A 26,862-nucleotide genomic window follows, 5' to 3' on the forward strand; every position below is an offset into this window, starting at 1 on the left:
CTAATGTTTCAGAGAAGCAAACACTTTCTTAATCCCCACCTGCATCTCCTTGTTCCGGAAACTATACACAATCAGGTTTAATGTGGGGGTCACAATAGTATAGAGTGCAACTACCACCTTGGCCTTGTCAAATGTGTAGCTGGTAGCGGGGTGAATATAGATGTAGATTACAGGGGAATAGTAGAGGGAAACCACAATGAGGTGGGATGAGCCTTGAAGAGGCCTTCTTTTTGCCTTCTGCTATGCGGATTCAGAGAATAGCAGCAATAATAAAACCATAGAAGATGAAGGTGAAGTCACCAATGGCAAGGGTGATGTCAGCAACGTGCACACCACCAGCTTGTTGACTGTCACGGGACTGCAGGACAAAGCTAGAAGGAGAGGTATCTCGCAGAAGTGGTCAATGGTATTGGGCCCACAGAAGGTGACCTTCAGGATGAGACCCATGTGTACCCAGGAACTGGTCACTGCAATAGCTATGACAATGCTGAGCAAGGCCAGACACATATGGTGGTTCATAACAGTGCTATAGCAAAGAGTGGAGCAGATGGCCACACAGTGGTCGTAGGCCATGGTGGTGAAGGGAATCATCTCAGTCCCAAGGGACCACATGAAGAAGAAGAGCTGGGACATGCAGCCACCACATGAGATGGTCTTCTCTAATGTAAGAATGGTCCACAGCATTTTGGGTATGACGTTTGTTGTTATACAGATGATGTCCACAATAGCCAGTGCAAGAAGGAGAACATACATGGGGTATGCAAGGCGGTGTTATAAATTATGGAAACCACAATAAGCATATTGCCAAAAAAAAAGCCATAAGGTAGATGAAGAAAAAGACGACAAAGAGAACTCCCTGGAGTTCAGGATTCCTGGCGAGGCCCAGATTTATGAACTTAGTCACAATGCTGTGGTTCACCCTGCTTTGGCGATTAAATGACTGACATTGAAGGGCTGGGAGTTAAAGGGATCTGCAAATTGTTATTAGGAAATTTTCTGTGGTGAGTGTGTGGGTGTGAATTTAATGATTTGATACAACTCTGTGTTAGGGATTCCCTTACGATGGAGTTCTCTCTTCCAGACAATACCCTTTATTTTCAAGACAGATACCATTCTCTGACTTGTGTTCTTCCACTGATGCCTCAAACAAACTAAAGCTAGTGGTTAAGAAGAAAAAGATAAGAAAAATAAGTCTCTTCATAGATTTCAGTATTGTTATTCTGAGTTGAAACTTGCCTGAGAATAACTTGTATTCTTATGTACACATCCCATGAAAATATAATACAAATAAATACATTTCTCATTAACTTGGTTAATTACATTATATTCTTAGATGTCTTTCTTAAGACATATATTAGTAGTAATAACTGGAACAACAGGGCTAATTACAGTGGGGACATTTCAGGAAAAAATGCCCATCATAGTAATCTAACACTGGATATCCATGTGTCCACTGACTTTTGTAGTCCAAATACTAAACAATTTAATCATATGTCTGCCTTGACTTTTTTCTTCAGTTTGATGAGTATATTGCTAAAATTGAGTGAGCTAATCATTTGCTGCACTCTCATATAACGGTAAGATATTTGAGTTTAAAAACAGATGATCTAGGATTGCATTTTCTTTTTGTTACAGTTTTAAGTTAACCACTTAAACTTCATAAACTTCAGATTACTTAGCTTTAAGAAACTGGATAATTAGTGATAAATATTAGAAATTATACAAAAACTAGAACCAAACCAGTTGTCATTGAGTCAATTCCAACTCACGGAGATCCCACGGGTGTCAGAGCAGAATTGTTCTCCGTAGGGTTTTTGGTGGCTGATTTTTCAGAAGTAGATCTCCAGACTTTCTTCCAGCAACCCTCTGGATGGACCTGAACCACCAACCTTGTGGTTAGCAGTCGAGGTCTTCCCCATGCTCCACTCAGGGACTCAGACCCAGATATTATATAGACAGAGCTAAAGTTTCTTGATGATAACCAGGAAAAGAGGCACTAAGAGCATAAAGGAAATTTTTGTGCTATGTTATTCCTCCCCAAAACTTCTCTAGCATTTCTGCTACCTGTTTTCTTTTTAGCTTATTTACTTTGTTATGTTATTTGTTTATTTTTTAATGCAGAGTACATTATTTACATGAATTCATGGCTGTCAGAACTGTCATGATTAAGTGAATCTAGCAGAAGTTTTTAAACACGAATTTATTCATAGCTTTATATTTTTCAGTGTCCTTTGACTTTTTAGAGCTTATAATTTTTCTCTGATACCTAAACAGAAGCATAAATACAAATCCTTTTTTCAGTGTGGGTCCGCAGTCAAGCCTAATTTGTAGCCTTGCAGTCTCATTTAATTAATTGGCTAAAAAAATTTAAGCTACTCATTGATTCACTGGCAGTCATTCAGACTAGGAAAAAAAAAAGTTTTGTTTAATATGTAATCAAAGTTGAGGATTCTTAGCTCTAATTTTTATTTCCCTGTAGTGCAATATTATAACAAGTATCATTACTTGGATATATAATATGTGACAGGTTCTGCAGATATGATGTAATTTAATCCTCACACTACACCTAGTCTTTAGTACTGAAGACTAAAGTCTCAATGTGGTTGTGATAAGGAACACTGCACAGAGAGTTAAAATGACCATAGCTAGATTTACACATTCTATAAACGAGTGGACCAAGACTGACACTTAGATTGTCTGACTCCAAAAATATTGTTGTTAACCTTTCTGATATATGCCTTTAGGCAAAGCACAACAAAATTACACAACACATGAATGATATAAGAAATATTTAAAAGAACATGGAAGGTTTATTTTGAATGAGATATGATTTGTGGAAGAAAAAAATATGCAAATTTATTGTCTTCAAATATTGAAAAGATTTGTTACTAAACTAAATTATATTAACTAATTGTTAAAGTATTGAATGTTGAATATGGTTTCAAATGATATTAAAAGTGTATGGGAAGATCATGCCATCTGAATCAGATCTGGCATCAATGTTTCTTGAGATGAATCTGTAAAAAAAATCAGGTCCCTTTCACTCTACATGACATTAGCTACAAAAATCAAAACACAAAACCTCAGTTGCCATCGAGCCAATCCTGGTTGATGGTGTCCCCATGTATTTCAGAGTAGAACTGTACCCCACAGGGTTTTCAGTGGCTGAGTTTTTGGAAGAAGATCATCAGCCTTTTCTTCTGAGGTGCCTCTGGGTGGACTCAAACTCCAAACCATCTAGTTTCACAAAATGCCAGTTGCAAGGAGATGGAAGAGTACACATCTTGTCCACCATCTCTGAGTTAAGAGCAAAGATGAGAGAATCTGGAGATTTTTTTTCTCATCTCCTTTTGTAATCCACCAATTCTCCTTCACAGGAACAATGGCATTCCCTGGGCTCTGTTTCCAGTACTGATACCATGAGTAAGGATGGTTACTGTGTGCAGAAGAGGCTGAATCCAGGAGGAGACCCTGACACATTTCACTAGGAGGAGGAATCTACTGACTATAAAACCCTTGTACAAAATGTCTACTTTTGGTCCAAGGTGGAGATATTTATTGTCCATTACCCACAGGTGTCCAAATAGTGGCCAGTAATTTCTCCTGAAATTCTGCAAGTGAGATTGGTGTGATTTGTATAAATTAACCTAGTATCTTCAAAATCCACAGCTTTCAGAGAACAACGGCCTGCTCACACCAACATGAAAGTCTGTTTTTCTGTCTTACAGATTAAAAGCCATTACTTTTGGTCATGTCCCTTTCTGTTCATCTCCTTTGGAATTATCACCTTTGCTGTAGTTATTATGGTGAATCTGGATAAGATTGACTACTTATTAATATTTGGAGATGAACAGTCAGTGAGATTTAGTTAGAATCATGGTCAAGGGTCTTAAATCTTAACCCTGGCACTTTCTGCCTGAGGTCTTCCATTTTTAAGATGTTGTTGTTAGTAGGTGCCGTCAAGTTGGTTCCAACTCATAGCAACCCTATGCACAACAGAATGAAACACTGCCCGGTCCTGCGCCATCCTTACAATTGTTATGCTTCAGCTCATTGTTGCAGCCACTGTGTCAATCCACCTCATCAAGGGTCTTCCTCTTTTCCGCTGAACCTGTACTCTGCCAAGCATGATATCCTTCTCCAGAGACTGATCCCTCCTGACAACATGTCCAAAGTATGTAAGGCGCAGTCTCGCCATCCTTGCCTCTAAGGAGCATTCTGGCTGCACGTCTTCCAAGACAGATTTGTTCGTTCCTTTGGCAGTCCATGGCATATTCAACATTCTTCACCAACACCACAATTCAAAGGTGTCAACTCTTGTTCGGTCTTCCCTATTCATTGTCCAGCTTTCACATGCATATGATGTGATTGAAAATAACATGGCTTGGGTTAGGCGCACCTTAGTCTTCAGGGTGACTTCTTTGCTCTTCAACACTTTGAAGAGGTCCTTTGCAGCAGATTTACCCAATGCAATGCATCTTTTGATTTCTTGACTGCTGCTTCCATGGCTGTTGATTGTGGATCCAAGTAAAATGAAGGCCTTGACAATTTCAATCTTTTCTCCATTTATCATGATGTTGCTCATTGGTCCAGTTGTGAGGATTTTTGTTTTCTTTATGTTGAGGTATAATCCATACTGAAGGCTGTGGTCTTTGATCTTCACAAGTAAGTGCTTCAAGCCTCTTCACTTTCAGCCAGCAAGGTTGTGTCATTTGCATAACTCAGGTTGTTAATGGAGTCTTCCTCCAATCTTGGTGGCCTGTTCTTCTTCATATAGTCCAGCTTCTCGGATTATTTGTTCAGCATACAGATTAAAAAGTATGGTGAAAGAATATGACCCTCATGCACACCTTTCCTGACTTTAAAACAATCAGTATCCCCTTGTTCTGGCCAAACAACTGCCTCTTGATCTATGTAAAGGTTCCTCATGAGCACAATGAAGCGTTCTGGAATTCCATTCTTCACAGTGTTATCCATAGTTTGTTATGATCCACACAGTCAAATGCCTTTGCATAGTCAATAAAACACAGGTAAACATCCTTCCGGTATTCTCTGTTTTCAGCCAGGATCCATCTGACATCAGCAATGGTATCCTTGGTTCCACGTCCTCTTCTGAAACTGGCCTGAATTTCTGGCAGTCCCCTGTTGATATACTTCTGCAGCCGTTTTTGAGTGATCTTCAGCAGAATTTTGCTTGTGTGTGATATTAATGATATTGTTCCATAATTTCCACATTCAGTTGGATCACCTTTCTTGGGAATAGGCATAAATATGGATCTCTTCCAGTCAGTTGGCCATACTTCTTGGCATAGACGAGTGAGCACCTCCAGCACTGCATCTGTTTGTTGAAACATCTCAATTGATATTCCATCAATTCCTGGAGTCTTGTTTCTCGCCAATGCCTTCAGAGCGGCTTCCTTCAGTACCATCAGTTTCTGATCATATGCCACCTCTTGAAATGGTTGAATATCGACCAATTCTTTTTGGTATAATGACTCTGTGTATTCCTTCCATCTTCTTTTGATGCTTTCTGCGTCGTTTAATATTTTCCCCATGGAATCCTTCACTATTGCAACTCAAGGCTTGAATTTTTTCTTCAGTTCTTTCAGCTTGAGAAACGCTGAGCGTATTCTTCCCTTTTGATTTTCCATCTCCAGCCCTTTGCACATGTCATTATAATACTTTACTTTGTCTTCTCAAGAGGCCCTTTGAAATCTTCTGTTCAGTTCTTTTACTTCATCAATTCTTCCTTTGGCCTTAGCTGCTCGATGCTCAAGAGCAAGTTCCATGGTCTCCTCTGACATCCATCTTGGTCTTTTCTTTCTTTTCTGTCTTTTCAATGACCTCTTGCTTTCTTCATGAATGATGTCCTTGATGTCATTCCACAACTCGTCTGGTCTTCAGTCACTAGTGTTCAATGGGTGTCAAATCTATTCTTGAGATGGTCTCTAAATTCAGGTGGGATATACTCAAGGTCATATTTTGGCTCTCGTGGGCTTGCTCTGATTTTCTTCAGTTTCAGCTTAAACTTGCATATGAGCAATTGATGGTCTGTTCCACAGTTGGCCCCTGGCCTTGTTCTGACTGATGATATTGAGCTTTTCCATTGTCTCTTTCCACAGATGTAGTCGATTTGATTTCTGTGTGTTCCATCTGGCAAGGTCCATGTGTATTGTTGCTGTTTATGTTGGTGAAAGAAGGGTATTTGCAATGAAGAAGTCATTAGTCTTGCAAAATTCTATCATTCTATCTCTGACATTGTTTCTGTCACCAAGGCCGTATTTTCCATCTACTGATCCTTCTTCTTTGTTTCCAACTTTCTCATTTCAATTGACAGTAATTATCAATGCATCTTGATTGCATGTTTGATCAATTTCAGACTGCAAAGCTGACAAAAATCTTCTATTTCTTCATCTTTGGCCCTAGTGGTTGGTGCGCAAATTTGAATAATACTTGTATTAACTGGTCTTTCTTGTAGGCTTATGGATATTATCCTATCACTGACAGCCTTGTACTTCAGGATAGATCTTGAAACGTTCTTTTTGACGATGAAAGCAACAGCATTCCTCTTCAAGTTGTCATTCCCAGCATAGTAGACTATATGATTGTCCAATTCAAAATGGCCAATACCAGTCCATTTCAGCTCACTAATGCCTAGGATATTGATGTTTATACGTTCCATTTCATTTTTGATGATTTCCAGTTTTCCAAGATTCATACTTTGTACATTCCAGGTTCCAATTATTAACGGATGTTTGCAGCTGTTTCTTCTCATTTTGAGTCGTGCCACAACAGCAAATGAGGTCCCAAAAGCTTGACTCCATCCACGTCATTAAGATCGACTCTACTTTGAGAAGGCAACTCTTCCCCAGTCATCTTCTGAGTGCCTTCCAACCTGGGGAGCTCATCTGCCAGCACTATATCAGACAATGTTCTGCTGCTATTCATAAGGCTTTCACTGGCTAATGCTTTTCAGAAGTAGACTGCTGGGTCTTTCTTCCTAGTCTGTCTTAGTCTGGAAGCTCAGCTGAAACCTGTCCTCCATGGGTGACCCTGTTGGTATCTGAATATCGGTGGCATAGCTTCCAGCATCACAGCAACACACAAGCCCCCACAGTACGACAAACCGACAGACATAAGTTACGTTTTCCAAATATCAGTCTCTTCATTGATTAATGGGATAACAGGTATAACCACTTTGGGATGTTTTTAGGTTAAATAGTAAATGTGAATCATTATCCCAATCTGGGCCCACAGTAAGCTCCTAATTAAAGGCAATTATAATTATTATTTAGTTCCCAAAACTTGATCATTCTCAAAAGTCTTATGTTTTAGTATATAGTTTTTTTTAATAATAAGACTGTTTTTAATACCTACTGGAAGAAAAAAAATTCAAGAGCATATTTGAAATAATTGAATAGATGTTATAGTGTAAGAATAAGAAGATTGATTTGGAACAGTAAAAAAATAATTCATTTAATTCTAATTACAATAAAGATTCTTTAATACGTCATGCTTTGAAATAATCATGTTACTATCTTTTGTTATAATTATGTAGAAATTGTAATACATGTTCTCAATTATCTGGGATTTAATGGTGAAAAAAACATGTATAATCAGCTTTTATATGTTGATATAATGAGCAAATTACTAGAGATAGGCATGATTTAATTTAGTAACAACACATTTAATTTGATCTTAGATACAATCATGGAAAGACTAATCAAAAACATGCAAGTTACATTGTCTCTGAAAAGTAAGCAGTTCACTAGAATTGTGAAGGGAGAAGTAAGAGGGAAGAGAAAATAAATTCTAAGCAAAAATACTAATGTGTAAAAGTACAAGTTATGATGTACAAAACGTGTCTGAGAAACAACAAGTAGTTTGATTATAAAATGGTAGCAGCTTTGTGTACAAAGAGGAAATACTGTGAGAGGTAAGGTATATACAATAGGATGGCCTTGTGTACATAGAGGAAATACCATGAGAAGTAAAGTGTGTACAATGAGATGGTCTTGCGTACATAGAGGAAATACTGTGAGAGGTAAGGTATATACAATGAGATGGTCTTGTTCAGATTATTTTATGCTCCTGTAGGCAATAGGGAAACCCTGGTGGCGTAGTGGTTAAGTGCTACGGCTGCTAACCAAAGAGTCGGGAGCTCGAATCTGCCAGGAGCTCCTCGGAAACTCTATAGGGCAGTTCTGCTCTGTCCTATAGGGTCACTATGAGTCCGAATCAACTCGACGGCACTGGGTTGGTTTGGTAGGCAGTAGGGGAGAAATCGGAAGTTTCTGCAAGAGGAAGTAATATGCGCTGTGCCAAAATTTTAGAAAGACAGCCTGCAGGCAGCACAGAGGATGGATTTTAAGGAGATATTTTGTTGTTCAAATTGGGCTACGAGATTGCATCTACAAGGACTAATTGGTTTGTGGAAAAGCACTAATTTCATTAAATTTAACATTAGGATTTATTTATAGTGATTAGGTACTAGAATAAAATGAAAGTTATATAATCGTTACATAAGACATTTAATGAATATTATACCGAAACCAAACCAAACCTGTTGCTGTCTAGAGGATTCTAACTCACAACGACCCTATAGGACAGAGTAGAACTGCCCCAAAGGGATTCCAAGGAGTGGCTGGTGGATTTGAACTGCCAACTTTTTGTTTAGAAGCTGAGCTCTTAACCACTTGGCTTCCAGTGCTCCAATTATACTATAGTTAATACTACAATGTATATATATAAAACCCCTTTTACTGTCAAGTCGATTCCGACTCATAGTGACCCCATAGGACAGAGTAGAACTGCTGCATAGAGTTTCCAAGGAGTGCCTGGTGGATCTGAGCTGCTGACCTTTTGGTTAGCAGCTTTGGCAGTTAACCACTACACCACCAGGGTTTCCAATGTATACATATACACATATACAATGTATACATATACACATATGTAAAATTGTATAATAGATAATTTTCCTTACTGAGCAGGATGCAGGCACATTGCCAAATAAACGCTGGCAACACCTTCTTACATTACCATAACTGTTGCCATCGAGTCCATTCTGACTCATAATGACCCTATAGTATAGAGTAGAACTGCCCCATATGGTTTCCAAGGAGCGCCTGGTGGATTTGAAGTGCTGATCTTTTGGTTAGCAGTTGTAGCTCCTCACCACTGTGCTGCCAGGGTTTCCAACCCCTTCTTATCCCCTTTGAGGTCACCCTGTTCACTGACTCTAACACAGCAGTCAGTGGCAGTTCATATTGGTGCTTCATGGATGTGCCATTCACTGTGTTGCTTTATTTAATCTTGATAACAGGAGTAATTAAGAATTAAAAATATCAATGTCCCTACTTTACACACAAGGAAGCTGAAGCATGACGAGATTAATGAAATTGCTCATCGTCACACAATCAAGCCTTGGTGATGTTAGGATCTGAATCCAGGGAGTCTAGTGTCAAAAGTCACGTTGTGGTCTATAAGCCCATGTTATGCTGCTGCCAACCTCTAGAGCACCTGTTATGCTGCATCATCATCATCTTCTTTTTTAAATAATATCTTCATTGCCAACATGAACAATATGGACACAATTGTAAAGGGCCTGGGTGTTGTAAATGGTTATGTGCTCGGCTACTAATCAAAAGGTTGGTCATTTGAGCCTGCCCAGAGGCATCTCAGAAGAAAGGCCTGGAAATCTACTTCTGACAGATCATAGCCATTGAAAATCCTATGGAGGACAGTTCTACTCAGTCACATATGAGGTCGGCATGAATCCAAATAAACTTCATAGAGACTGATTTTTTTTTTTTTTAGTAGTATGTGTAAGGCAAGGTGCTAGAAACTCACAAAAGCGACTGCTGTGTTGTATGAGAATAGAAACGTAAAATTTACTCTATGCTCTTATGTTCCTGAATGATTTCTGCCAGACAATTTTGTTCTAGGCAAGTATCCACAGTTGTTGTGTGCCATCAAGTTGATTCTGACTCATAGTGACCCTATGGAACAGAGTAGACCCGCTCCACAGGGTTTCCTAGGCTGTAATCTTTATGGGAGCAGATTGCCAGGTCTTTTCTCTCACAGAGTGGCTGGTGGGTTTGAACCGCTGACTGTTCAGTTAACAGCCTAGAGCTTACCCATTGCACCACATTAAGTCAGAGTTGGTGCTAGTTAAAGCTGTGTTCAAAGATAATGCTGTGTTTTCTTCAGCTTAGCTTCATAGCCAAGTAATTGAAAGAGAGGTGAAAATGGATATTTCTCAGTTTTCTAAGGTTTTGAAGTGATCAACGAGACAGAGGAAGGAATGGGAGAACATAGTGTCTGGGAGCAGAGTGCAGCATAGAAAGAAGAAAGGTGCTGGGACTGGGGAAGTATGTCTATAGCCCGGGTACAAACCATGGCACTACTGAGGTGGAATCATCAATCATTCTGGTTAGCCTGACACTGTCTAGTTTTATCACTGAGAGATCAACATCCTAGGAAATTGATCAGTCCCAGGAAAACTGGAAAGGTTGGTCTTTCCAGGGTTTGTCAAACAAATGCAATGCCTGTTCCTGAGAATCTCAGCTGGTTATAACTCCCAAAGCACTTTATTCTCAAACTTTGTGGAGAGATTATTTTCCAAATTTAAATTTAAACCCACCACTCTTCTTTTCCCATAGTCTCTCAAAGGTAGAATACGCACATTAAATGAGTAACTTAACTTTGTATACAGGCCCTAATTTGGCCAGGTGTTTGAAGCTGCTTAGAGCATCCTGTTACAATCAGAAGCTTTGAAACTCATTTTGCTAATTAAACATTTCAGCTAATTGAATAAATTACATATGCTAAAATAATTTACCAAACATATTAATCATTCTTATCACCATGGTAACACTGTTTAGCCTACATATAGTTGCCTATGTTCTAAACTCCAATTTGCACATACTCAAGATGAAAGACAGAGCCTCAACAAAGCAGGGACGCAATATAAATAAATGTAAAATCAAGTAACTATTCCTGTTTTCAGTGAATTGCAATCTAACTTTTGGTAAATGTGTGATTTGGTGGGTAATGTCTCCAGCGTGGGTAAATGACAGTATACGTCTTTTACAGTATTTTGATAAGTAGCTCCTGTAATCATTAGCACATCAGGGTATTGTAAATATATCTAACTGGATCAAGTCATATAACTTAAAAGAGAGTAACTGTTGTTTTTGTTGTTAAGTGTCGTGGTGTCGATTAGTATTCATAGTGACTCCATGTGACAGATTAGAACTGTCCTGTAGGATTTTCTTGGCTGAAATCTTTATGGCCTTTATGGAAGCAGATCAGCAGGTCTTTTTCCTAAGGAGTGGCTTGGGGGGTTGGAACCACCAACCTTTTTGTTAGAAGTCCAGAGCCATTTTCCCTGCTAGGGCTCCTTAGGGAGTAACTAGTTAATGATTAATAAAGACAGACATTTTAAACATGATGTTAATTTTTGTAAAAAGAGTTATATCTCTTCAGAAATAAATCTTTTAATTTAGGTCCATATGTCCTGTAAGAAATATTTGCCTGGAAATATTATAGCCTAAGTACAAGCATATAGAGTTTTATAATAAGCAACATCTGGAGTGTTCTCAAAATTGATTGAAGCAATATTGGCAAATTTAAAACTATTTACCTTATGTAATAAGAAATAAAGTTTATGCATCCATCTTTCTATATGAATAATCTTGTTGTGTTTTTGTATTCCATACACATTTTTAAAATAGAAAAGAAAAAACTATTATAATGGTTAATCTGTTTTGGATTGAATTACAACTACCTGATAGATTTTCTTTTGTCCTGTTCCTAAACAAGGAACTAAAGAGGTTACCTCATTCCTACATATCCCTACTCAGGTCATGATTTCATGGCAACCAAGAAAACTAGATACTGTGTCCACAGATACTTTAGTTCTCTGTATCGTCATGCTCAAATGATAAAAAAATACAAATGATAGTGATAAATCACTAACAAAAACAAAATAAAGACGATGGTCCCTTTTGCATTGCTGTCAACAGACCTATTTCATGCTTGCTTAAAGTGTTGATTCCTTCATATTTAAGATCAGTCAAAAGCATGTTTCCTGACTAAAGTATAAAGGGCCCCAGGGAACAGTATCTCAGATTGAGTTTCTGACACTCAAGTTAAAATGGACCTCAGAGGAACAATTAAAACAACCTTACACTAATTACTAAAGAATGATGTGGAATGACTTGAACTTTGTGCCATCATTTATTTGTGAGGACCAGAAGCCATCCCATGACAATAACCTCTATGGAGTAGGATATGATTAATGAGGAACATTGGGAATCCTGGAGGGGATTCAAAGAATAGATGAACATTTTTATAAAGAACAATCGCAACTCCTTGGGAGACACCTCCTACTCCAATAGAAAATAAACAGTGGAAAACCAGAAAAAAAAAAAATCAAACCCAGTGCCTTCGAGTCGATTCCTACTCATAGTGACCCTAAAGGACAGAGTAAAACTGCTTCCATAGGGTTTCTAAAGAGCACATGGTGGATTTGAACTGTCGACCTTTGGGTTAGCAGCTATAGCTCTCAACCACTATGCCACCAGGGTTTCCAAACAGTGGAAAGGATGGTAGGAAATGAATTCGAAGGCTAGAACTACAGCAAAGATTATACAAGTTCATTTAGTCCTCTAGACTAGAGCAGAGGGTGGGGGTAACTGCAAATACACTATGGGATGATATATAGTTTTTGGTTAATGAATATGACAAAATAAACTTTTCAGCTAAATTTCTGTTGAAATTGAACGGAATCATTTTAAAATTGATTTGATTCATCATTCTGGAACTCAGTATTAAAAAAAAAAAGACTATTGGCACTGAGTTGATTCCAACTCACAGCAACCCTATAGGACAGGATAGAACCACCTCATAGGATTATCCAAGGAGGCCTGGTGGATTTGAAGCACTGAACTTTTGCATAGCACCTGTAGCTCTTAACCACTAGGCTACCAAGGAACTGAGCATACCCATTCGCAATTGCAATTAATCTGTGATGGACTCACAGTCAAATAACATTTCCTCTGTCGACTCGACGGCATTGGGTTTCATTGGGTTCTGGTCCACTTGCTAAATTGTATTATAGTTTAAAATATCCATGATAACCGAAACCTTCGTTTTAATGTTTACCATATGGCCTTCTTTTCTCTGTTTGCTTATCTTAGAGAAAAGGCACATAGGTGGACATTAGATCATTTAATCAACTTCTTAAGCTTTCATTCAGTGACATTTTTTCTTTTGCTGACGTTTTCTCTGTTGAAAAACTTTTTTTTCCTTGTATCATAGGGCAACATGCTCTCTTGGTTTTTCTTTTAATTTACTGCTCACTCTCAGTCTTCTTTCCTGGAGCTTTCTCGTATCTCTGATTTTTATATTTTTAATTTTATTGTGGTAAAAATATGTACAACATAATATTTTCCATTTTAACCATTTTTACATGTACAAGTCAGTGACATTAATTACATTCATAATATTGGGCAACCATTATCCGTATTTATTTCCAGAACTTTTTCATCACTCCCAACAGAAACTCAGCATCCATTGAGCAGTAACTTCTCATTTTCCTTTCCTCCCTTCTTATGATAACCACTCATCTACTTCAGTCTCTATGCGTTTGCCTATTCTAGAGCATTCAGGATGTGTCCTTTTATGCCTGACTTCTTTCACTGAGCCTAATGTTTGTAAGGTTCATCCACGATGTAGATGTATCAGAACCTCTTTTATCTTTAAGGTTGAGTAATGTTTCATTCTACACAAATACAACAGTTCATTCATCAGTTGGCTATTATGAATGGATCTGCAGTAAACAGTAGTGTACAAATATCTGTTTCAATCCGTTTTCAGTTATTTTGGGTTATACCCATGAGTGGAATTGCTGGGTCAAATGTAATTTTTTAACTTTTGTTAATTTTTGTTTAAGTTTTTGAGGAATCGTCAAACCATTTTCCACACTGGTTGCACCATTTTACATTCCCACCAGAAATGCCCAAAATTTCCAATTTCTTCACATTGTCATTAACTACTAGTATTTTCCTCTCTTTCTCTTTGTAATAGCCATACTGTTGGGTACAAACTGTTATCTCATTGTGGTTTTGATTTGCATTTGCCTAATGAATAATGAAGGCAAGCATCTTTTCATATGCATAATGGCCATTTATAGTCTTCTTTGGAAAAATGTATATGTCCATTGTCCATTTTTTAATTGGGTTATTTATATTTTTGTTGTTAAGTTGTCAGAGTTCTTTATATATTATGAATATCAAACTTTTTTATTGTGCTTTAAGTGAAAGTTTAAAATTCAAGTCAGTTTTTCATACAAAAACTTACAAACACATTGTTATGCAACCCTAGTTGTTTTCCTTGTGATGTGAAAGCACACTCCTTTTCTCTACCCTGTATTTCCCATGTCCATTCAACCAGCTCCTGTCTCCCTCTGCCTTCTCATCTCACCTCCAGACAGGAGCTGCCCACATAGGCTAGTGTCTACTTGAGCTAAGAAGCACACTCCTCATCAGAATCATTTTACGTCTCATAGTCCAGTGTAATCTTTGTCTGAAGAGATGGCTTTGGGGGTGCTTTTAGTTTTGGGCTAACAGAGAGTCCAGGGGCCATGACCTCTGGGGTTCCTCTAGTCTCAGTCAGACCATTAAGTCTGATCTTTTACTAGAATTTGAAGTCTGCATCCCACTTTTATCCTGCTCCATCAGGGATTATCTGTTGTGTTTCCTGTCAGGGCAGTCATTGGTTGTAGCCAGGCACCATTCAGTTCTCCCGGTCTCAGGCTGATGGAGTCTCTGGTTTATGTGGCCCTTTCTTTCTCTTGGGCTCATATTTTCCTAGTGTCTTTGGTGTTCTTCATTTTCCTTTGCTCCAGGTGCATTGAGACCAATTGATGCATCTTAGATGGCCACTTGCTAGCTTTTAAGACCCTAGATGCCACTCACCAATGTGGGATACAGAACGTTTTCTTAATACACTTTGTTATGCCAATTGACCTAGATGTCCCCTGAAACCATGGTCCCCAGACCCCTACCCCTGCTACTCTGTCCCTCAAAGCGTTTGTTTGTATTCAGGAAACTTCTTAGCTTTTGGATTAGTCCACTTGTGGTGACTTCCCCTAAATATCAAACTTTTATCGGATATATAATTTCCAAATATTTTCTTCTATTCCATAGGTTGACTTTTAATTTTCTTGATAATGTCCTTTGATGTACAAATAGCTTCATCTTTGTTTGTTTTTTGGTAATGTTCATTTTATCTATATTTTCTTTCATTGCACAAACTTTTGATGTCATATATAAGAATCCATTTCCATGTATGAGGTTTTGATTATTTAACTCTATTTTTCTTCTAAAAATTTTAAGGATTTAGCTCTTATATTTATATACGTCATCAATTTTGAATTAATTTTCATATATTTTCTGAGATAGGGATCCAAAATCATTCTTTTGTGTGTGGAAATCCAGTTGCCACGTATGATCATTAAAGTTGTGTGTCAACTTGGCTGGGCTATGATTCTCAGTGGTTTGGCAGTTATGATGTAGTTTGGCAGTCAAATAATGATGTAATCACCTCCATGATGAGATCTGATGTAATGTGATCACCTCTACAATGGGATTTGCTGTGAGTAGCCAAGTAGTTGAAAGGGTGTTTCTTTCAGAGTACAGCCTGCATCCAATATAGATGGACATTCTGGCAAGGCCCACTGGCTTTTGCTCACTCTGGATCCTGCAGCTGGCTCCTGTTCTTGGGACTTGAGCTAGCAGCTTACCTGTCTGCCTTGGGATTCGTCAGCCTCTGCAGTCTGTAAACCAGTGGCCTGCCATTTTACCTGCAAATCTTGGGTTTGCCAGCCCCTGCAGCTATGTGAGTCAGGAGAAGCCTCCAGTCTGACCCACAAATGGGACTTTCTAGCCTCTGCAACTTTGTGAGACATTTCCTTGATATAATCTATCAATCGATGATGATAGATGATAGATAGATAGATAGATAGGTGATAGGTAGATAGATAGATGATAGACAGACAGATAGACAGACGGATAGACAGCCAGACAGATAGATGATAGATTGATAGATAGATACATAGATACATAGATAGATGATAGATGATGATGGATGGATGGATGGATGGATGGATGGATGGATGGATGGATGGATGGATGGATGGATGGATGGATGGATGGATGGATGGATGGATGGGTGGGTGGGTGGGTGGATAGATAGATAGGCACTTCACTGGTTTTCCTTCTCTAGAGAACCCAGCTTAAGACATTCCACCACCATTTTTTGAAGAGATTAATCTTTCCTCAGTTAATGGACTTGACACTGTCATTTAAAATCAACTGTCATAGATGAAAAAAAAAAATTTTTTTTCTTTTTTATAGATATATGGGTTTATTTCTGAACTCCCAATTCTATTCCATTGGTTTATATGTCTATATTTACACCAGTACCACACTGTTTGATTACTGAAGTTTTGTGGTATGTTTTGAAATGAGGAAGTAAGACTCCTATTTTATTCTACTTATTTCAAGATTGTTTTCACTATTTGGGACACTTCAAAATTCACGATGAATTTAAGGACTGTTTTTCCACTTTTGCTTGAGAAGCTGTTGAAATTTTGATAGAGATGCAATAAACCTGCATATTACTTTTAGTAGTATTGACTTATTAACAATATTATGTCTTCCAATCCATAACACAGGGTTTATTTATGAATTTAGCTCTTATTTAGGTTCCATTTACTTAGGTCTCTTGTAATTTCTTGTAATTTCTTTCAATGTCAGAATGTTTTCAGTGTACAAGTCTTTCACATCCTTTATTAAACTTATGCCTAAATTTTTGTTCTTTTAGATTACGTTGTAAATGAATTGTTTTCTTAGTTTTCTTTTCATATTTTGCTATTGCACAGAAACACTACAGATTTTTATGTGTTGATGAATTTTTTTATTAGCTGTAGTAGCTTGTATGGGGAATATTTGTGATTCTGTCTATATAGGAGCATGTTATCTGTGAATAGAGAGATTTTTATTTTTTCTTTTTCTATTTGGATGCTTTCCATTTCTTCTTCTTACTTAATTATTCTGGCTAGAACTACCAGTAAAGTACTGAATAGCAACAGTGAAGGCAGACATCCTTGTCTTGCTCCTGATCTTAGGGGTAGAGTTTCAAACTTTCACCATTCAGTATCACGTTAGTTGCGAGTTTTTGTTAAAAGCTCCTTACCATGTTGCATAATTTTCTTTCTATTCCCAGTTTTTAAATATGTTATTATCATGAAAAATGTTGGACTTTGTCAAATGCCCTTTCTGCATCACTTGAGATGATCCTGTTTTTCTGCTTTTGTTTTGTTTTTTTCCCCTTCATTACATTAATGTGGTGTGGTACATTAATTCACTTTCCTATGTGGAGTCACCCTTACATTCCTGGGATAAATCTCACATGTTTGAGGTATATAATTTTCTTAATATGCTGCTGGATTTGGTTTGCTAGTATATTGTTGAAGACTTTTACCTCTGTATTCTTTAGGGATATTGGTCTATTATTTTCTTTTCTTGTAGTGTCTTTAAGTAGTCCTAGTGGTGCAGTGGGTAAAGCGATCGGCTGCTAACTGAAAGGTTTGCAGTTCTAAACCACCAGCCGCTCCATGGGAGAAAGATGATGTAGTCTGCTTCCAAAGAGATTTACAGCCTTGGAAACCCTGTGGGTTCACTATGACTCCATGACAGTGGGTTTGTTTGTTTGGATAGGGTCTTTATGTGGCTTTTGTACCAGAGTAATGTTGGTCTCACAGATTGAGTAAGGATGTGCTCCCTCTTCTTCTATATCTTGGGAGAGTTTGATAAGGAGTGGTGTTAATTCTGGTTTAAATATTTGGTAGTATTGACTTTGCTTTGTTGGAGTGTTTTTGATTATTGATACAGTTTCTTCACTTGTTGTTATACATTTGTTTAAATAGTTTATCTCTCCTTGAGTCTATGTAATTTGTGTGTCTTTAAGAAATTGTCCATTTTATAGATTATCTAATTTGGTGGAGTATACTTTTTCATAGTATTCCTTTGCACTCTTTTTCCTTTCTTTATGATTAATGTTCCCGTACTCTTTTATTTATTTATTTTTTAGAATTGTAATTTAGATGAAGGTTTACTGAGAAAATTAGTTACTCATTAAACAATTAATACACACATAGTTTTGTGACATTGTTTCCCAACCCCACTCCATGTCATCACTCTCCCCTTCTCGACTTTGGGCTCCCCATTTTTTCTCCTCCTGCCTTCTTGCCCTTGACCCTGGGCTGGAGTGCCCCTTTAGTCTTGTTTTGATTTATGGGCCTGTCTAATCTTTGGCTGAAGTATGAACCTCAGGGATGACTCCAGTACTGAGCTAAAAATGTGTCTAGGGGCCATACTTTCAGGGTTTCTCCAGTCTCTGTCAGACCAATAAGTCTGGTCTTTTTTTGTGAGTTAGAATTTTGTTCTACATTTTCCCCAGCTCTGCCTGGGACCCTCTACTGTGATCCCAGTCAGAGCAGTCTGTGGTGGTAGCCAGGCACCATCTAGCTGTGCTGGACTCAGTTTACTGGAGTCTGTGCTAGTTGTGCTCCATTAGTTCTTTGGGCTAATCTTTCCCTTCTGTCTTGGGTAACTCAAAACAAACAAAAAAAACAAACAGAAAATAACAAATGTTGTAGAGGCTGAAGGGGATTTGGAACTCTTATACACTGATGGTGGGAATATAAAATGGTACAACCATTTTAGAAAATGATATGGCGCTTCCTTAAAAAGCTAGAAATAGAAATACAATCCAGCAATCCCATTCCTAGGAGTATATCCTGGAGAAATAAAAGCTTTCACAGGAATAGACAAGTGCACACCCATGTTCACTGCAGCATTATTCATGATAGCAAAAAGATAGAAACAACCTAAGTGCCCATCGACAGATGAATGGAGGAACAAACTATGGTACATACACAACAATGGAACTACACAACAATAAAGAACTATGATGAATCTGTGAAACATCTCATGACATGGATGAATTTGGAGGACATTATGCTGAGTGAAATAAGTCAATCGCAAAAGGACAAACACATATGAGACCATTATTATAAAAACTCAGGAAAAGGTTTACACACAAAAAGAAACAATCTTTGATGATTATGAGGGAAGGGAGAAGTAGGGAGTGAAAAACACTAACTAAACAATAGATAGGAGCTAGGTAAACCTGGTGGTCTGCCTGAATTGCCAAGATTTCATTTTGCTTGGATTCACAATTAACACCCATGGAAGCAGCAGTCAAGAAATTGAAATGACACGTTGCATTGGGCAAATCTGCTGCAAAAGATCTCTTTAAAGTGTTAAAAAGCAAAAATGTCACATTAAAGACTAAGGTACACCTATTCGAGCCATTCAGTTCTTTCAGCCTGAGAAATGCCAAGTGTGTTCTTCCCTTTTGGTTTTCCATCTCCATCTCTTTGCACATGTCATTATAATGCTTTATTTTGTCTTCTCAAGCCACCTTTTGAAATCTTCTGTTCAGTTCTTTTACTTCATCAATTCTTCCTTTTGCCTTAGCTGTTTGACGTTTGAGAGCAAGTTTCAGAGTCTTCTCTGACATCCATGTTGGCCTTTTCTTTCTTTCCTGTCTTTTCAATGACCTCTTGCTTTCTTCAGGGATGATGTCCTTGATGTCATTCCACAACTCATCTGGTCTTCGGTCACTAGTGTTCGACGTGTCAAATCTGTTCTTCAGATGGTCTCTAAATTCAGTTGGGATATATTCAAGGTCATATTTTGGCTCTCATGGACTTGCTCTGATTTCCTTCAGTTTCAGCTTGAACTTGCATATGAGCAATTGATGGTCTGTTCCACAGTCCACCCCTGGCCTTGTTCTAACTGATGATATTGAGCTTTCCATCATCTCTTTCCAAAGATGTAGTCAATTTGATTTCTGTGTGTTCCATCTGGCGAGATCCAAAAAAAAAAAAAAAAAATGTGTATAGTTGCTGTTTATGTTGGTGAAAGAAGGTATTTACAATGAAGAAGTACATGGCCTTGCAAAATTCTATCATTTGATCTCCATCATTGTTTGTTTCTATCACCAAGGCCATATTTTCCAACTACTGATCCTTCTTCTTTGTTTCCAACTTTTGCATTCCAATCTCCAGTAATTATCAATGCATCTTGATTGCATGTTTGATCAATTTCAGACTGCAGCAGCTGATAAAAATCTCCTATTTCTTTGTCTTTGACCTTAGTGGTTGGTGCATAAATTTGAATAATAGTTGTATTAACTGGTCTTCCTTGTAGGTGTATGGATATTATCCTACCACCGACAGCGTTGTACTTCAGGATAGATCTTGAAATGTTCTTTTCAACAATGAATGCAACACTATTCCTCTTCAAGTTGTCATTCCCAGTATAGTAGACTGTATGATTATTCGATTCAAAATGGCCAATACCAGTCCATTTCAGTTTACTGATGCCTAGGATATTGATGTTTATGCATTCCATCTCATTTTTGATGATTTCCAATTTTCCTAGATTCATACTTTGTACATTCCAGGCTCCAATTATTAATGGATGTTTGCAGCTGTTTCTTCTCATTTTGACTTGTGCCACATCAGCAAATGAAGGTCTCGAAAGCTTTATTCCATCCAAGTCATTAAGGTTGACTCCACTTTGAGGAGGTAGCTCTTCCCCGAGTTGCAGTAGTGAAGGATTCTATGGGGAAAATATTAAATGATGCAGGAAGCATCAAAAGAAAATGGAAGGAATACACAGAGTCATTACACCAAAAAGAATTAGTTAATGTTCAACCATTGCAAGAGTTAGCATATGATCAGGAACTGATGGTACTGAAGGAAGAAGTCCAAGCTGCTCTGAAGGCATTGGCGAAAAACAAGGCCTCAGGAATTAATGGAATATCAATTGAGATGTTTCAACAAACAGATGCAGTGCTGGAGGTGCTCACTCGTCTATGCCAAGAAGTATGGCCAACTGACTGGAAGAGATCCATATTTATGCCTATTTCCAAGAAAGGTGATCCAACCGAATGTGGGAATTATAGAATAATATCATTAATACCACATGCAAGCAAAATTTTGTGGAAGATCGTTCAAAAATGGCTGCAGCAGTATATTGACAAGGAACTGCCAGAAATTCAAGTCGGTGTTAGAACAGGACGTGGAATCAGGGATATCATTGCTGATGTCAGATGGATCCCGGCTGAAAGCAGAGAATACCGGAAGGATGTTTACCTGTGTTTTATTGACTATGCAAAGACATTCGACTGTGTGGATCATAACAAATTATGGATAACATTCGGAAGAATGGGAATTCCAGAACACTTAATTGTGCTTATGAGGAACGTTTACATAGATCAAGAGGCAGTCGTTTGGCCAGAACAAGGGGATACTGATTGTTTTAAAGTCAGGAAAGGTGTGCATCAGGGTTGTATTCTTTCACCATACCTATTCAATCTGTATGCTGAGCAAATAACACAAGAACCTGGACTATAGAAGAAGAATGGGGCACCAGGATTGGAGGAGGACTCCATTAACAAACTGTGTTATGCAGATGACACAACCTTGCTTGCTGAAAATGAAAAGAACTTGAAGCACTTACTAATGAAGATCAAAGACCACAGCCTTCAGTATGGATTATACCTCAACATAAAGAAAACAAAAATCCTCACAATTGGACCAATGAGCAACGTCATGATAAATGGAGAAAAGATTGAAGTTGTCAAGGATTTCGTCTCACTTGGATCCACAATCAACAGCCATGGAAGCTGCAGTCAAGAAATGAAGAGACGCATTGCATTGGGTAAATCTGCTGCAAAGGACCTCTTTAAAGTGTTGAAGAGCAAAGATGTCACCTTGAAGACTAAGGTGCTCCTGATCCAAACCATGGTATTTTCAGTGGCATCATATGCATATAAAAGCTGGACAATGAAATAAGGAAGACCGAAGATGAATTGACGCCTTTGAATTGTGGCGTTGGTGAAGAATATTGAATATACCATGGACTATCAAAAGAACGAACAAATCTGTCTTAGGAGAAGTACAACCAGAATGCTCCTTAGAAGCAAGGATGGCGAGACTGCATTTTACATACTTTGGACATGTTGTCATGAGGTATCAGTCCCTGGAAAAGGGCATTATGCTTGGCAGAGTACAGGGTCAGTGGAAAAGAGGAAGACCCTCGATGAGATGGATTGACACAGTGACTGTAACAATGAACTCAAGCATAACAATGATTGTAAAGATGGCGTAGGACTGGGCAGTGTTTCCTTCTGTTGTGCATAGGGTCATTATGAGTCAGAATGGACTCTACAGTACCTAACAACAACAACAATATTCAAGGCATGATGTTTTCAATCACCTCGTATGCATACGAAAGCTGAACAATGAATAAGGAGGACTGAAGGATTGACGCTTTTGAGTTACAGTGTTGGCAAAGAATGTTGAACATACTGTGGACTGCCAAAAGAACAAACAGATCTGTCTTGAAGGAAGTACAGTCAGAATGCTCCTTAGAAGTGTGAATGGCGAGACTTTGTCTCACATACTTTGGACATGTCATCAGGACAGACCAGTCCCTGGAGAAGGACATCATGCTTGGTAAAGAGGGTCAGCATAAAAAAGGAAGAACCTCAAAAAGATAGATTGTCACAGTGGCTGCAACAATGAGCTCAAGCATAACTATGGTTGTGGGAATGGCTAAGGACCAGGCAGTATTTCATTCTGTTGTACATAGGGCCGCTATCTTACTCGACAGCTCCTAACAACAACAGCATATATTTTCCTAGAATTTCCATTTTATTCTTTTTAATTCCATTTCATCTTCTATTTTCTTGACTATATGAACCAGATATTTTAAAGTTCTTGTCTGTTAAATCTATTTTCTGACCCTCTTGTGGGTTTATTTTTATTGCCTTTGAAATGTTAATTTTTTCTTTGGAAAAGTCCTTCAGTGTATTCAGTCTGCAACAATGAGAGAACTGAAAGTCTACGCAGTTAATATTAAAGGAATTTTATTTTGAGTCATATTTTAAAATTATGAAAAATATAATTATATATTTTGAGAAGACATCATTTATTATCTTGAGATACTTGGAAAATGCAGTTGGCACTAACTGACATGTTGGATTTGGAGAAATTTGACCACCTACGTATGTTATTAAGAAGCCATGAGTTCAAAAGTTCTCTGTTGAATGGGTGGCTCCTTTAATCAGAAGCAGGATTCTAGAGAATGAAGCACAGAATCAAAAGCTTAAGTCTTAAAGATTACATGAATAGTTAAAATAAGAGCTTCTAAAATTGAAGAAAAGTACTTACAAGCCACCTATAAACCATGATCTTTTTAACCTTCTCTTTTCATATCTTGGTATCCCTGGGTGGTGCAAATGGTTATGCATTTGGCTTGAAAGATTGGAGGTTTGCATCCATCCAGAGGCACCTCAGAAGTAAAGTCCTGATGATCTACTTCTGGAAGATCACAGTCATTGAAAATCTGATAGTGCGCAGTTCTACTCAGAAACACATGAGGTTGTATGCCATGAGTCAGGACTGACTAGATGGCAAATGTTTTTTTTTTTTTCTTTTTTCAATTCTATCCTTAATCACAAGAACAGTGCAAACAAAAGCAAAAACAAATACAAGCAAATAAAAATAATCCTACTAACCTAGAGAAGGTAGAGGATTTTCTTAGTGGGTTAATGACTCATTATGCATATTTTTTTCCTAATCTTTACCCTACTACCTAATAATTACACCCTTATATTGGTTTTTGGAGTATATTGCTTTGATAGTTCATCTAATTTTTCCTCACTCAAGAGGCAATTTTGGATACTGAATCCTGAAACTCAACTTGGGAGCATTTTTTCATGACTGGTGCTGTATAGAGGACAGGAAGATCCTGCAGACATTCTAATCCATAGATTTATTGATATTCATAAAATTGTTTGAACAAAACTGTACAAGAGACTTATTCTTGTCCACTTCATACAAGGCACTCATGATAGCCACAAGTAAAGGCATAATCACGACTCTAATACTCCACAGATTAGAAATATCTCTTCCAAATTTCTCAAAATTATAAAATACCATATACATACTCAGCTGAAATTGAATGTTCACCACCTAACATAAGCATTACTGGTAAGATTAAACTGAATTATCGAGCTATTTCTATAGAAAATACAAGCAAATTAAAAAAAAAAAAAATCTGTGTGTGAAGAGATGACACAACCAGTCCAGGTAAACCTATCCACTTCGGGTTAAAATCTAATCCTGATAATTGCAGATGAAAATGGACAGAGACATCGTAAAAAATTGTCCCATAGTCAGAACTGGACCAAAATACAAAATAAATATTTGTAACGAAAGGAATAGGCTGATCAGCTGCACTCCTTGAAAGATCAGCTGTTTGTTTTATATGCAAAAATGAAGATTACTCCTGTAGATCCTCCAATAGTTTGTGTCCACGACCTATTCTCCCAAGTTCTAGAAAAATGTAAAACCATTGTAAGAGTGATGCAAATGTTCTGGATCATGATAGTGATGATGGTTATTCAACTCCATACGTTTTACTAATCTCATCTAAGTGTACAATTAAAATTGGTGAATTTTAATGTATGTAAAGTATATCCCAGTAAAGCTTAATTAATCGAAAAAGGTATATATTGCAAAGAAATGACAACTAGATACTTTGGACAAACTAGGAGTAATAGCGAGTGGTGCCACTCTCATGTCCACCACCTTGATTCCTGGACCCATGAATGGTGGCTACAGGAGAAAGAGCATCATATATTGGACACTAGTTTAGAACATATACAGCCTTCTAGTGTACATTGGCCCACCCTACAAGATATTGCCACCTACCTGGCACTGTAATTGTGTCTTTAGAAGGCCATTCCATCATTTTATCAAGGCAGCTTCTTCAGAATGTTGAGGAACATGGTAATACCAGTGAATTCCATGAGTATGGGCCCACTGCTGCACTTCATTTGCTGTGAAGTGAGTCCCTTGATCCAAGGCAATGCTGTGTGGGATACCACGATGGTGGGTAAGGCATTCTGTAAATCAACAGATGGTAGTTTTGTCAGAAGCATTGCATAAAGGTCAGGCAAATCTCTATTCAGACTGTCTATTCCAGTAAGAGAAAAATAGTGCCCTTTCCATGATGGAAGCAGCCCAGTGTAATCAACTTGCCACCAGGCTGCTAGATGATCTCCTTGAAGAATGGTGCCATATCAAGGACTCAGAGATGGTCTCTGCTGCTTTCAGATTGGGCACTCAGAAGTGGCTGTAGCCATCAGCCTTGGTGAGTGGATGTCCATGTTGCTGATCCCATGCATAACCTCCATCCCTACCACCATGGCTACTTTGTTCATGAGCCCATTGGAGAATAACAAGAGTGGCTAGGGAAAGAAGATGAGTGGTTTCCACAGAACATGTCATCCTATCCACTGTTAAAACCCTCCTCTGTTGAGGTCACCCTTTGTTGAGTATTCATATGAGACACAAATATCTTCACTTTTATGGCCCATTCAGAGAGATATATCCACATACCTCATCCCCATACCTCCTTGTCTCCAATTTCCCAATCTTTTTTCCTTCCAAGTCCCTGATCATCCAGCCAAACCATTGGCCACAGCCCATGAATAAGTAAACAGTTGCGCATCTGGCTATTTCACCTTCCAAGCAAAATGAACAACCAGCTGCATTGCTTGAAGTTCTGCTGATTGGGAGGAATTCCTCTCACCACTGTCCTTCAGGGAGGTGCCAGGATGGGGTTATAGTGCCATCACTGTCCACCTTCGAGTGGAGCCTGCCTATTACGCAAAACCATCTGTAAGCCAGGCACTAGTTTTTTCTTCGTTAGTGAACTGATCATAAGGAACTTCCTATGAGGCCAAACGTGCAGACTGGGAGATGAAAGATAATGTGACAGGAGTGGAGACCATGGGCATTTGGGCCACTTCCTCACGCAACTTACTTGTGCCTTCAGGTCTTGCTCAGACTCAATCTCATACACCACTTCCATTTAATGATGGAGTGCTGCTGTGCATGTCCAACTTTATGACCTTATGGATCAGACAACACCCAGTTGATGATGGGCTACTCAGGCCACATGGTGACTTGGCGGCCCATGGCTAAGCTTTCGGTCTCTACTAAGGCCCAATTATGAGCCAAAAGCTGCTTCTTAAAAGGTGAGTAGTTATCTGAGGAGGATGGCATGGCTTTTGAATGATCTTTAGCAAAATTTCACTGGCATATTAATGGCATTGTTTGATAATTTCCATATTGGGTTGGGTCACCTTTCTTTGGAATAGGCATAAATATGGATCTCTTCCAGTCAGTTGGCCAGGTAGCTGTCTTCCAAATTTCTTGGCATAGACAAGTATGAACTTCCAGTGCTGCATCCATTAGTAAATAGATTAGTACTACAAATTTCTTTTTGTAGATGAATATATTTTTAAAAAAAGGTTTAAATTCTGAAATTATCTTTCAATAGATTAAAATGTTGTGAAACAGACTATCCAGACATGAAGTTCTACACCTGAATATAATTCTTTCAAGAAAGAAATTTGGCAGAATGGGCTAGTGACTCAATAATCCTTTAGCATTGGCTTTCTGTTTCCAATTCCAGCAATTTACTACCAGAAGTTAATTCTGAATAATAATGTATTTGATCACCAAAATTGTTCTATGTTTCATAAGTTATCAGTTAAAAAGAAGAAGAGGAGAGGAAAAGAAAGAGGAACAAGTGGAAAAGGATGAAGTGGAACAGAAGGAAGCAGAAGAGGAGAAAAGCTGAA

General features: G+C 38.1%; 1 pseudogene; it reads right to left on the minus strand.

Annotated features, from left to right (window-relative positions):
- Positions 1-25,724, minus strand: LOC100654156 (olfactory receptor 13G1-like; annotated as a pseudogene).
- Positions 25,725-26,862: the final 1,138 nt, after the last annotated feature.

The sequence above is a fragment of the Loxodonta africana genome, chromosome 13 (genome assembly GCF_030014295.1).
Source record: "Loxodonta africana isolate mLoxAfr1 chromosome 13, mLoxAfr1.hap2, whole genome shotgun sequence".
NCBI classification, from domain to species: domain Eukaryota; kingdom Metazoa; phylum Chordata; class Mammalia; order Proboscidea; family Elephantidae; genus Loxodonta; species Loxodonta africana.